Here is an 11,602-nt window from a genome sequence, read left to right as displayed (position 1 = left end):
GCGATTTGTCGTCCTTTGATGGCGTCGCGCAAGCACAAGGCGCTTTCCCTCGAGGAAAAGCTGGATGTGCTCAACGCAGTCGACAGGCAGCCAGCGCGGAAAAGAGTCGACATCGCCAAGGATCTTGGTCTGCCACCCTCAACGCTTAACAGCATCGTCTCGAAGCGTGCCGAGATACAAGGGAATGCCGCGCTCTTCGGCCCGAAAGCTAAGCAGGCTCGTGGTGCCGAGATCGTTGCAGTCTCGGTCGCAAGTGAAGCCTCAGACTGTGATGACGACGAGAAGCACGAGCCGCATGATTCCGGGGAGTTGGCAGATCCGAGCTTTGGAGAAGCCGTCGCGGCTCTGGAACTCCTCCGCAGGTACGTCGCACCTCAAAGCGACGCTGAGAGCAATGCGGCTTTCCAGGCCATCGAGAAATGCGTGGTGTTTTCCAGCGAGCGGAAAAAACGGCAATCGACCATTCTCGATTTTTTTAAGACCTAAGCTCACTTGATGTCGAAATAAATTGTTTCAAGGCAAAGCTGCACTGTTTTCATTCATTTTCGGACCTTTCCTCACTGTTGCGTTTTCCCGGCTGTTACGTTTTTTTTTCGCGGTCTGGTGAAAAACGTATGAACGGGGTTCCACTGTATATCAGATTCACTATCTTTAAGAAAGGGACAGAGTTGATCGTGTTTAGGCATTAAGCTTCTGATATTAGAAAATGAAAGGGACAGCTTGAGAGCGGAGGTGGATGACGTGGGTTGGGGATGCTCACGCAAGCTCGTTGCATTGCCTAGCTATGGCGAGACTAATGTGACCGAATTACTGGTGCAGTCATACACAATTTTTTTTTGTCCATTTAAAGTTTGTCAAATGTCAGTTTATAAGGCATGGATTGTGATTTAGCCAACTTTGTCAACTTGCTTCTAGCTTCACGAGTTGTAGCAGAAAAATCCTCGCGGATAGCGTAACTAGTATCTTTCAATTTGTCCCCATTTGAAAGGATGTTCTGCTTGTCTTTAAAGAACGTTATTTTGGCTATAATCAGTCTGTGCATATCAGATTTGAATTTGCCGAGTCTATGAACTCTACCAAATTGTGAAGGAGTCAAAGATAAGCCTAGGTGCTCTGAACCAACCGCGATAATTTGCTCTTCAGAATCTGCCCAGTTTGCGTCTTCCACATCGTCGAAGCCAAAGAAAAGTAAGTTATTTTGACACAACCTGTTTTCAGCATCATCGCATCTTGAGTAAATGTTAGAAAGCTGGGAAGAAATGTTTCGAAAGGCATTGTCAGCCATAAAAGACTCAGGCTGATTGGGTGAGGCTGTTGGTGTTTCAACGGCTGCAACTCTCAGCATCAGCTATTTGACTTCATTTTCGGTAGCATCCTGCCTTTCTTTAACACCTTTGATTTCATTAGGTATTGTAGCTTGGCCAGCTTCAATTCTTTGGACAGTCAGCAGAGACTTTCCAGAGTTTCCCTTTCAGTTGCATTCATAGGCAGAATTGCTTTCAGTGTCACTCGATAATTAGAGTAGCATACCATAAAAAAGTAAGTAAAGGCGAGATGGCAAAGAAAATAAACGCTTCAGTGCATCAATATACTTTCCAGGCTATGACACCGCAAATAGACAATAATCGCTGCTCTTCACACAGGTGGCGCCTTCCAAATCAGTAACCTGCAAAATCCGCAGTGGTAAGATTTCCATGGCGGTCACGGTGCCGTGCCCGAGATGGATGGTTCCAGGCTCGCTCTTATATGCGTCGCCGATATCGGAGATAGCAGAAGATCTATGTTGCTAGGTGTAAAAACTTGTTGGCCAGGCTTGGCCAAGAAGCAGGCGAGAACGACGATCGCGCACCGGCGCAGGATGGCGAATATATAGCAGAACCCGGAAAACAGCAGCAGCCACATAGGAGCAGGGCCTGCAAAATCCGCAGCGGTAAGATTTCCATGGCGGTCATAGTACCGTGCCCCACGATTTAGAGCTGTAATGCATACTTGAGCACATCACCGTTCAGAATGGCCTTATTCGATAGGGTTCAGGGCAGTTCGAGGTGCCTAGGCGCAGCATTGTCATTTTAGAAATAGCGGCACCCTGCTTGCAAAACGGCAGAGCAGCTCCTGCCAAAATGGGCCATTTATAAGCTCAAAAGATGAGCAAGTGAAAATACCCTCTGCTGAATTAGCATCAGGAGCAGAATCGAATGCACTGTGCTTCCGAAAGTTGAATGCTGTGGTGCCAAGCACAGCAACAGACAGCGACATCTTGACGCATTCATCAACTTCTTGCAGAGGATTAGCCATGCTTTAAACTCTTCATTAAAAACGCATGTCATATAGTGATAAGTGCACCGCAGTATGCACAACATACAGTTAAACCAGTAGTCACGTCCACCGAACCCAGGCAAGTGACACAAATTCAGCACAAATCCAACAAGTGCCGTCTGCTAACGCAGACTCTGTCAATGTTCTTTGGCCAATCAATTTCGCAGCTTCCCTTACCCAGCTGCGGACATTGCTGGAACTAACGACGCAGCAGTCACGCTTTTATACATGTCTCAGGCATGGTGCGCTACGCCTCTGGAAAGAAAGGCAGCGCCGCATACATACCTGCAGGTAATTTTTTTTCCCCGGCATAAATAAAAAAATAATGTGGCCTAGCTGGTGATGGTACATGGTGAAAAATATATGCTGCTTGGCAGGCACAAGGGCAAAGACACTAAGGTTGGAACGAAAGATGTGGTACTACACAAGACACGCTTCACCTTCTTGCATGTTGTGTATGTGTAATGCGTTTTGAGCACTTTAGTTTTCCAGGCGCTAAGCTCTTATTGGCGGTTCTAACACTGCACACCAATCAGATGTTATGACAAAACTGTTTCATTGCACAAGAGTTGAGCTGTGTTCTGAACGGCCTAGCATGCCACATGTCGATGACATGAATGCCAGGTGCTGCAAAGTTGGAAAATCGACTAGTGCTCTTACATATTCTTGGTCTGTAACTTCTGAAAGTGCTGCCTTCAGTGCAAAGACCTTGCTCTTTTTTCTTCCACGTAGCAGTTGTCTCTGATGAGCAGTTTCCGACTTCATCGCCTGTAGGTCAATTTTGTAATTACAACTGCATTAATATTCAAGCCATCTGCTTCCATAAGGATTCTTTCAAGGTTGGTGACAGAGGCTGCAATTTTGAACGGCTGCTTGTACAGCTTGCTCTAGCCATTCATGACACAGCTAACATATTGACATGAGCCTTTGCCATTATTAGACGATTTTCTGCTAGCTTTCTGCAGTAGAAAACTCTGCACACATTCCCGGTTATTTCATTGTGCATATAGGTTGATGTCGCCAGTCCGCAGAAAATACCATCACAGTCACCGGGTTACCAAGCATCAGGGCACACATAGTGCTGGTCTCAGCCGAGCAGGAAAGTGACATCAATTCAAACGGAATGAGTGCTCACTTCAAGACGACATACGTAATAACGGCTCACTTGAATACAACATACACAAGGTTGAGGCAAGGATTTCCAGACTTATAAGCCTGCATTGCACAGAGTCGCTCCGGAAGGCAGAGAAAGAGGGTCCATGGATGACATTGGGCAGCATGCAGTACACACCTGCGAGGAATTACATTGTCCATTGCCCATTTACAATGTGCTTGTAATCCTTAATAAAATTGCCATCCTCAAAATGACGCTCACATACCTCATACCTGCGAGAGAGCTGTTCTTGCGGCCGACTATATCTGCTTCCACCTTTTAATCTGGCTGTCATTGCAAGGTGCCGTGAAAAAATTATGATCGGTGGCTTCTTTTGCCACTTATGCAGCCAAGTGCAAAGCAGGATGGCATGTGTAACACTCGCTTGAAGTCATCAAGTGCTCAAATTCCACCAAAAAAGTTTTCGCAATCACTAAGAGCACCATTCAAGCAAAAACCGACTAGCCTGTCATTACTGCAACGAAGGAAACTGCTGCGCTGGCAGACAATGTATAAAAGCTCAACTACAGTGCCACTGGTTCCCATGACCACCGCTTCAGCAACCCCCTGTGCGGAACTGCGAAACTGACCTTGTCCAAGAACATTGGACTTTGACTTATCACACACTGCGTTGCAGTCATGTGCATATTGTAGTTTAACAAGTACACTGCACATTTAAGCAATTTTTCGATGTCCCGTTAGGCACGACAAGTCTAAGCAGCAGCCAAATGATCACAGTTGAGCAGCGAGCCATGGCACTGCCAGCAGCATTGTTTCTCCATACAAACCTCAAGCGGGCTAAGATTACGGAACTTTAAACAGATACAGGATCTCCGCATCAATTCTGCATAAAATATTAAAGATGAATTAACAGCCCAGGCACAAAACCAAGTTTTTCTGGTGCAACCCCACCATAGGGAAACAGCGCCACTGCTCACGGCTCCTCGATCGACGACGGCGGCGCCCCTAGCGGCCGCTTTTGCCCACAAACCAAATTTCAGCGGGAGTTTCATGAGCATTTGGAGTATTGAAAGACCTTGGTACAGCCATCAAAAAGTCAGTTCTCCGTTTCTAGTTGCTGGTGTCATAACACACTTAACCTAAAAAGGATTAATTTTATCCATTATGTTGTGCAATAGACTACAGGGAAGAAACAACATGACAGGACGCTGTGTTTCTTCCCTGTCAGTCTTGTGTTCAAATAATGCATCGTCACCAATGCCTCTGGCTTATTTGACATACAGCTGTGCCTCGTTAATAAAGATTGACACTTTGGTTCCTCACCAAAACTGCCATAAAGTGCGTCGCCCATAACGAATCATAGAAATAGATGATCAGAAATAAAAATAATCGGTACATAATTAAGTTCTATGTCTCTGCACAGTGGTAGTCAGTGAAGAGGGCATTAGGCGAACCCTCAGGAGTTCGAAGAGCATTGTTCTGGTCACCATTACATTTTAAATATTTCGCCGCAGTTTGAAGACCCTAGTGCCATGCACATACATGATGGCGTTACATGGAGTAATGGTATATCTTCTACAACTCTTCGCATCCCATAAACCACTCATATTAGTCGCTGGCAGCTGTTGAAATCGGCTTCTCTTCACATCAATTCGTGAAATACAGCAAACCGTAAGGAACATCAACTGGGCACCTTGGCACTGTAGAACATGAAAGCACAAAAAAAATAAATAATAAGACCATCATGCACTTTCGTGCTACCGTTCGCTGCTGTCTTGCTTTCAAAATACAGGAAAGGAAACATCTGGTCGGGGCAGGTAGATTTGGTTCTCATCGCAGTCCATATTAATGCAACAGAAATACATGGACCCCAATGGGCTCTGTGCATTTGCGCCCTGAACACTATCCGGACAGAGAGTTTCCATACTAGTGAGGCATAAATGCATTGAAAAAGTTTGGTCCCCATAAAAATTGTCCGCAATTTGAGACGTCCGTACTAACGGGGGTCGTATTAACGAGCCACAACTGTAGTCAAACATTAAACAGCTGATTTCATTTATTGTTGTGACCAGTCAGCGGATATTTTTTTAAGTTGTATGCTACTATAGTGTAGAAAGCACAGATGCTACTAATCAGAGCTTGCACTCACTGTTTCCAATCTAGCACCTAGTAAAAACAAGGGATAAGAGAGGCATTTCTAAGTGCAGAGGCAACACATGCAGGTATAGGGGGTATTCATGTGATGTCACGGGCAACATTTTGTGGTCCAGGACGCAGCTTCAGTAGTAGCAGGAGGCAATAATTTCATTAGAAACATGCGGGGCCTATTGCAGTGCTTCACAGATCACGAAATGGTGGCCGCTGTGACGTCTGTGAATACTCTCCATAGTCTACATGACCAATGAAATGATGACTTCGGGGGAAAGCAATATATAGCCATAAAAAGCCCTTAAAATGAAAGAAAAAGTTTTTTTTACAAGTATCACTATACAGTGTGTGCATCACCTGTAGCGGCGCCACTGAGGTATCCTTAGGAAGAGAATTTGGAACTGCAGGGGGGCCAGTCACCACAGCCATAGCATGGCTCTCCGTTGTCACTGCAATTATGGCCAAAATGCACGTGCATGATTTTCTGTTTCAGTATGTCCCACGCAGTTACTTTTGTGGTGAAGCCATGTGGTGTCATACTGCATGAGTGGATGCGTACCGAGCATAACAGTTTGCAGGAATGATATCTTGTCCATACACGCCAAGCGCTTGCTGCAGGTGAGTGTACAGAGACTTGCTAAGACAAGCAGCAGATTTTAGTACGCTACCTCTTATTACTGCAGAATGATGCCAGCATGTGTTTGGCCCACTATCAATCTTTCTGGCTTGTTTACCATTTGAAGCATTTTGCCTTGTTTACACGAAGTACAGATATTCAGTGTGTTGAGGCAGTGGTATCACATACATAAGATTGACTGATGCTGATGCGGGCTTGTGGAAAGCAGTGATAATGAAACTGGGAAAAACAAATGCATTCAATATTTGCAAGCGAAATTAATTGCCAATATTCATGGTGAGTAAGCATACATGTGTTGCTGAACTAAAATGAAACCTCTTTTTTTTCCTGTATTGCCACTTGGACATCAACTGAAAGAGCAGCGACAGATCGTAATGATTATTTCAATCTATCCGAAGCCTGCTGAGTCTTGCTCCCACATTGTGAAAAGCTAAATATTCGAGTAACACTTTTTTTGATGAGCACTTTTTGATAGTTGGTTCATGATCTTTGAAAAACAACATAACAAACAAAAGGGTGAGAAAAAAAGAGAGGTGTCTAGACGACTTTAACAAGCAATAAAACTGGCTAAAGTGAGAAGAAGAGTAGCAAAAACAAAAAAGAAGCGCTTAGGCACAGATTATATTCCCGCACCAATGGTCCATGATATCGCGATTCGCGATACTTATAAAAGCACACCTTTATTCAGGTCACGTTATTAAAGTTGGAAGTTGAACCTTGTGTGTCGTGTTTGTTCTCCCTTGCATTTCATTTGCCCATGTGCTCCTTTCTTCCCTGCCATGCACATATTTCAAACATCCATTCATTAAACAGTGTAGTGGCTCTGCGGGACAAGTGACTAAAGTCATAGGAGACAAGCCCGTTGTAGAAAATATGATAAACTGTCCAGGGCAGGCCTTTCTTTTAATAATGCAACAGCATTTAGACTGTCGTCTCACAAAAATTTCCAGCTTCTCTGTCATGAAATTCCTCGATTGGTCAAGAAAAGTCATATGGCCTTGTGACATCATCACAACTTGGCCACCATGGCAGATAAATTAATGACTAGTCGAGAAAAGCCATGTGGCCTTGCGACGCCATCACACACTGGACACTGGGTTGTGAGCTACCTGCTCCCTGTGGCATGTGGAAATAAAATTAACCAAAATAAATTCAATGCAATTGCCACCTTCCCACCGTGGCACTGCGCATGAGCATTACAGGAGCTTAGGAAGAGCAACCCGGGTCTTATAAGGCCCACTGGTGGCTGTGTTTGAAACAGCCACCTGCTGGGACAGTGGCACGTCGCTTAGCCACTGCACCAGTAGTGGCATGAAGACTCCCTGCGATCTATGAATGCGGCTGAGAAGGTCATGATGTCATCAATTCTATGTGACCAGCAGTGGACTAATAAAAGGGCATTGACCAATTTTCGAAAGTTGGCAAAAATTTGAACGTTGGCCCAGCCCCAAAATTCTTAAAGGACCACCAAAATTTCGGAAGTAGGGCTACCTCAGAAAATGAATTAAGGTGGATTAGTGGCTAGATTAGTATAATCCCATATGATAATCAAATAGAAGGCACTCCGACATTCTGGAAGGTGATTTAAGGGCAACGGAACTGGTTCCAACTGAAGTTTTGGCGGGGAATCTATGTAAAGACTGTAGGAGGCAACCTAAATGCTATCAAATTTTCTTCTTTAAGAATGTGTTTAAGAAGACTCCAAGTTTTTGTTTGCATTTACATAGTGTGCAGATTTGTTTCACGTGGCATACGATCAAAATCCACCCAAGGCATAGGCTAAAAAATCGAGTCTAGTCAGTACCATTCCATGCAGCACAAACATGTATTAACAAAACAAAAGAAGCAAAATAAGTCTAGAAATTTAGTATTGTTTGTAAAGCTCTTGTTGAGCAGCGTGAGAATGCGAAGGCTACAGACAACATGGCCCTATTGCGCAGGCTTCTTGAGATACCATACTACAAACTGTTGACTGATCCGAATCCAATAAGCAGTGAGACCAGCCTGGCAGACAACCAACATGCCTACTGGGGTTTTGTGCAAATAATTTTCATGCTTATGTTATGTTTTCCTTATTTGTAATAGTTATCTCTTTCTCTCTCTTCCACGATGGGCATGACCTCGAGTACACGGGTTGGTCCCCTTCACAGCATAATTTGGCGCCGCGTTGCAGTCATCAAATTGGTGTTCACGATGTCAACATCGTTCACCATTATCACTGCTGCCACCTTCGTGGCAAGATCGGAGACAATGTCTCTAAATGACTCGCTAAGTGTAGACCTTTCATTCATAAATTCGACCGATACCAACAGGGTGCCAAGTTCATGGTTGAGGTTATTTACTAAGGCTTCCAACTTGCCATTAAGCTTCTCAAGAAAGCTTTCAACCTCTTTCAGAGTAGTTGCAGCCCTATCGAATAGTCTTCCACCCTTTACTTTCGTATAAGACGCGGTGCCAGACTCATCATCACCACCCATTGCCGTAGGATGACCCAGGCACAAACTGTGCATTTAAAGAAATACAAGTAAACAGTATTACACACCTGTAATACAAGAAGTATGATGAGCGTTGTGACGATGTGTCCGTGCCTGAATTGTCCTCAGCAATGGTTCGGCGAGGGCCAGGAGCTCAGATTTTATACCCCCATCGCATCAGTGTGCTACAGCCGGAGAGCCGGAACATATGCACGTGCGTCGACGCAGCAGCCACTGGGCCTGGTATGATGAGGTAGGCAGAAGCCAGCAAGTTGCTTCGGCAATCGTTGGCACGTGTTGCTGAACTGGGAAGCCGCAACAGTGATCCAGACAGTCAGGGCCAGCTGTAATACGAGGAGTATGATGAGCGTTGTGCCGATGTGTCCATGCCTGAATCATCCTCAGCAATTCACCTTTTTCAAATTTTAGACAATTTGAATGCCTAATTAAGAATTACTTGCTCATTCTAGATGTATAAATTTTGAACGGGGATATTAAAACTGATTAAAACAGAAATTTCAACCTCAGGTTCCTACTCCTTGTCCTAAACATTGCCCTTATTGGAATGCCTTACTTTATCAGCAATGTATGCAATTTTTTTACCGTAAAACTGTAAGAGCCAAAAAATATGTTTGCATTGCTTCCAACAGGACAGTCTGCATACAATTATTAAAAAATAATCACGTTGCACGAAATTTTAGTTTACTTTCTGCAGAGATCCGAACTATATAATGATTTTGTAAAATCGCCATTTTCCACCTATGGTGTGATATATGATTTTTTCCCCAAAAATTAAAGCATTTCCTGCAAAACTACGTATGATTTTCTTGTGTCAACACATTTGCCCATCACATGTAAAAATTTCGTTATAGACAAAAAATGGTGATGGGGCCTCGATTACCGTTCTTATCTGAGCACCATATATATCATGAATAGTGGCGATAAGGGGTGTCCCTGTTGTAACTCTCAATGCATGCTCACCTCCTCCATACCATTTAACCCTTCGCAGTTTATTTGCATTCTAATATCCCTGCGTCAGCATCGAGCCCTACTTCCGTTAGAAGGTCCCACAGAAATTCCCGGCTTTCACAGTCACATGCATATTTCATGTAAAAAAAAAGAGCCAGTTATAGCAGCCCGTTTTGTGCCATAGCTATTTCAATACACTGCGTTACTACCAACAGATTGTTCTCCAAATGTCTGCTCTGCCTAAAACCATTTTGCAGTTTACCCAGTATTCCATTTTTCTCTATCGATATTTGTAGCTGTTTTAATAGTGTGCATTACAAGCAGATATGCAACAGATGTTATCATGATCAGTCTGTATGAGCAAATTTTTTTCTCTTCTACAAATAGAGAAACTCCAACTCTGCATAGATGGGCATTAATCCATTAGCTATCGCATCATATCTTTAATGGCGGAGTAGGGCCGCGGTACAGCAGCACTACCTTCACGAAGTTAGCGCGCAGATCAGAAGGGGTGCAGCGGCTACGTCGAGCCATGCGGAGGTAGAATTGCCAGCTTAGTAGCATCAGGTTGCATTATGACCCAGCGCGCGGAGACTGAATTCACAAAGTTAGCGGCCGTGCTTACGCCCTCTCACATGAGTAAGCAGTCTTAAATGTCTCTACAGACTTATTGATTACACTGCTGCCCATGCTCCCCCAGCGCATGGCCGCATAAATCAACATGTGCGAAGAAACTCTAGAACAAAACGAGAAGGCTTAACCATTAGCGTTCAACTTGTGGCTCGCGCAGCATATGCATGATTATTTGTAACATTACTTTCATGATAAAGATAACAGCAGCAAGTCGAATGATTCCGCGCAACTTTTTACTGTCCTACTCTTGGGGGTAAGGCCCCTGAGCAATCGTTTGTAGCAATTTTTCTGACCAACTAGGCGTAATGCAAAGCGACAGGTCGCTCTTTTCGCAAAGCATGCCTTGAAACGTGCACTACCTTTCCAGGCAGGTGCGTAGTTGTGCAGGACGCCTCTACGCCTCCACATCACAGCACCGGGTTTTCAATGACTCCGACTTTCACACGAAGACTGCTGCATTAAGAATGCATCCCAACGTATGATCACGCGCACGCAATAACTTTGTCCATGCTTCCTGTTTTTAACAATTTAAAATGTGAGAAGGCGGCGGCCTTTTTCCAGCCCTAGAACAACGCACGCTCAGCAGAACATTCAAAGTCCGGCGCGGCGCGCTGACAACAGTTAGCGAACCTGCGTACTCCTGTGGTCGTATATGCATACGAAAAACAATACGCTTCACCACGGTACTTCGCAAACACATTCGAAAAAGCAAATTGAAACAGCCACTGATACACGCAGAGACATAGCGGGGACTGCTGCATGGACAAATACCGAAGGCAGAAGCGCGGAATCGAAATGACGAACGTTGAACTGTCGAAAGTGTCGTATCAAAAGTACTGGTGGCCCCTTGGCGGCATAAATTCAGTTCCAGTTTCAGTATCTGAAAAAATATTTCGCTATCCAAACCACATTCATACGTTAACAGAACGCGTTGAGGGGTGCTTAATTTGAAAGAGGTAATTGGCCTACCTATCAAAGATACATAGAGCACAAAAAACACTTCGAAGAGACATCGGAGCTGAAATGTATAATCACTTTTTTATTTAAAAGTTACCACGTATTGTCCTACCTATCGGTTTATTGATTTCTTTGTTCCGCACTCTGTGTCGTCATTTTGCAAACGTCACTTATTAGCCCATACTGTGGCCGTCATTCTGCCCATCGACGTGAGTATATGCCTTCAGGGCGTCCTGTGCATGAAAGTGGATGGATACCACTCTCGGAAAAATTACCTGACAGCCTCCTGTCTGGCAGAGGAATAACGCGATTCCACGCGGGGCTTGGATAACGTGGAGCCAAGAAGTCTTTTTT

The sequence above is a fragment of the Amblyomma americanum genome, chromosome 1, assembly GCF_052857255.1.
Source record: "Amblyomma americanum isolate KBUSLIRL-KWMA chromosome 1, ASM5285725v1, whole genome shotgun sequence".
In the NCBI taxonomy this organism is placed as follows: Eukaryota; Metazoa; Arthropoda; class Arachnida; order Ixodida; family Ixodidae; genus Amblyomma; species Amblyomma americanum.
Note: the sequence above shows the minus strand (reverse complement) of the source record.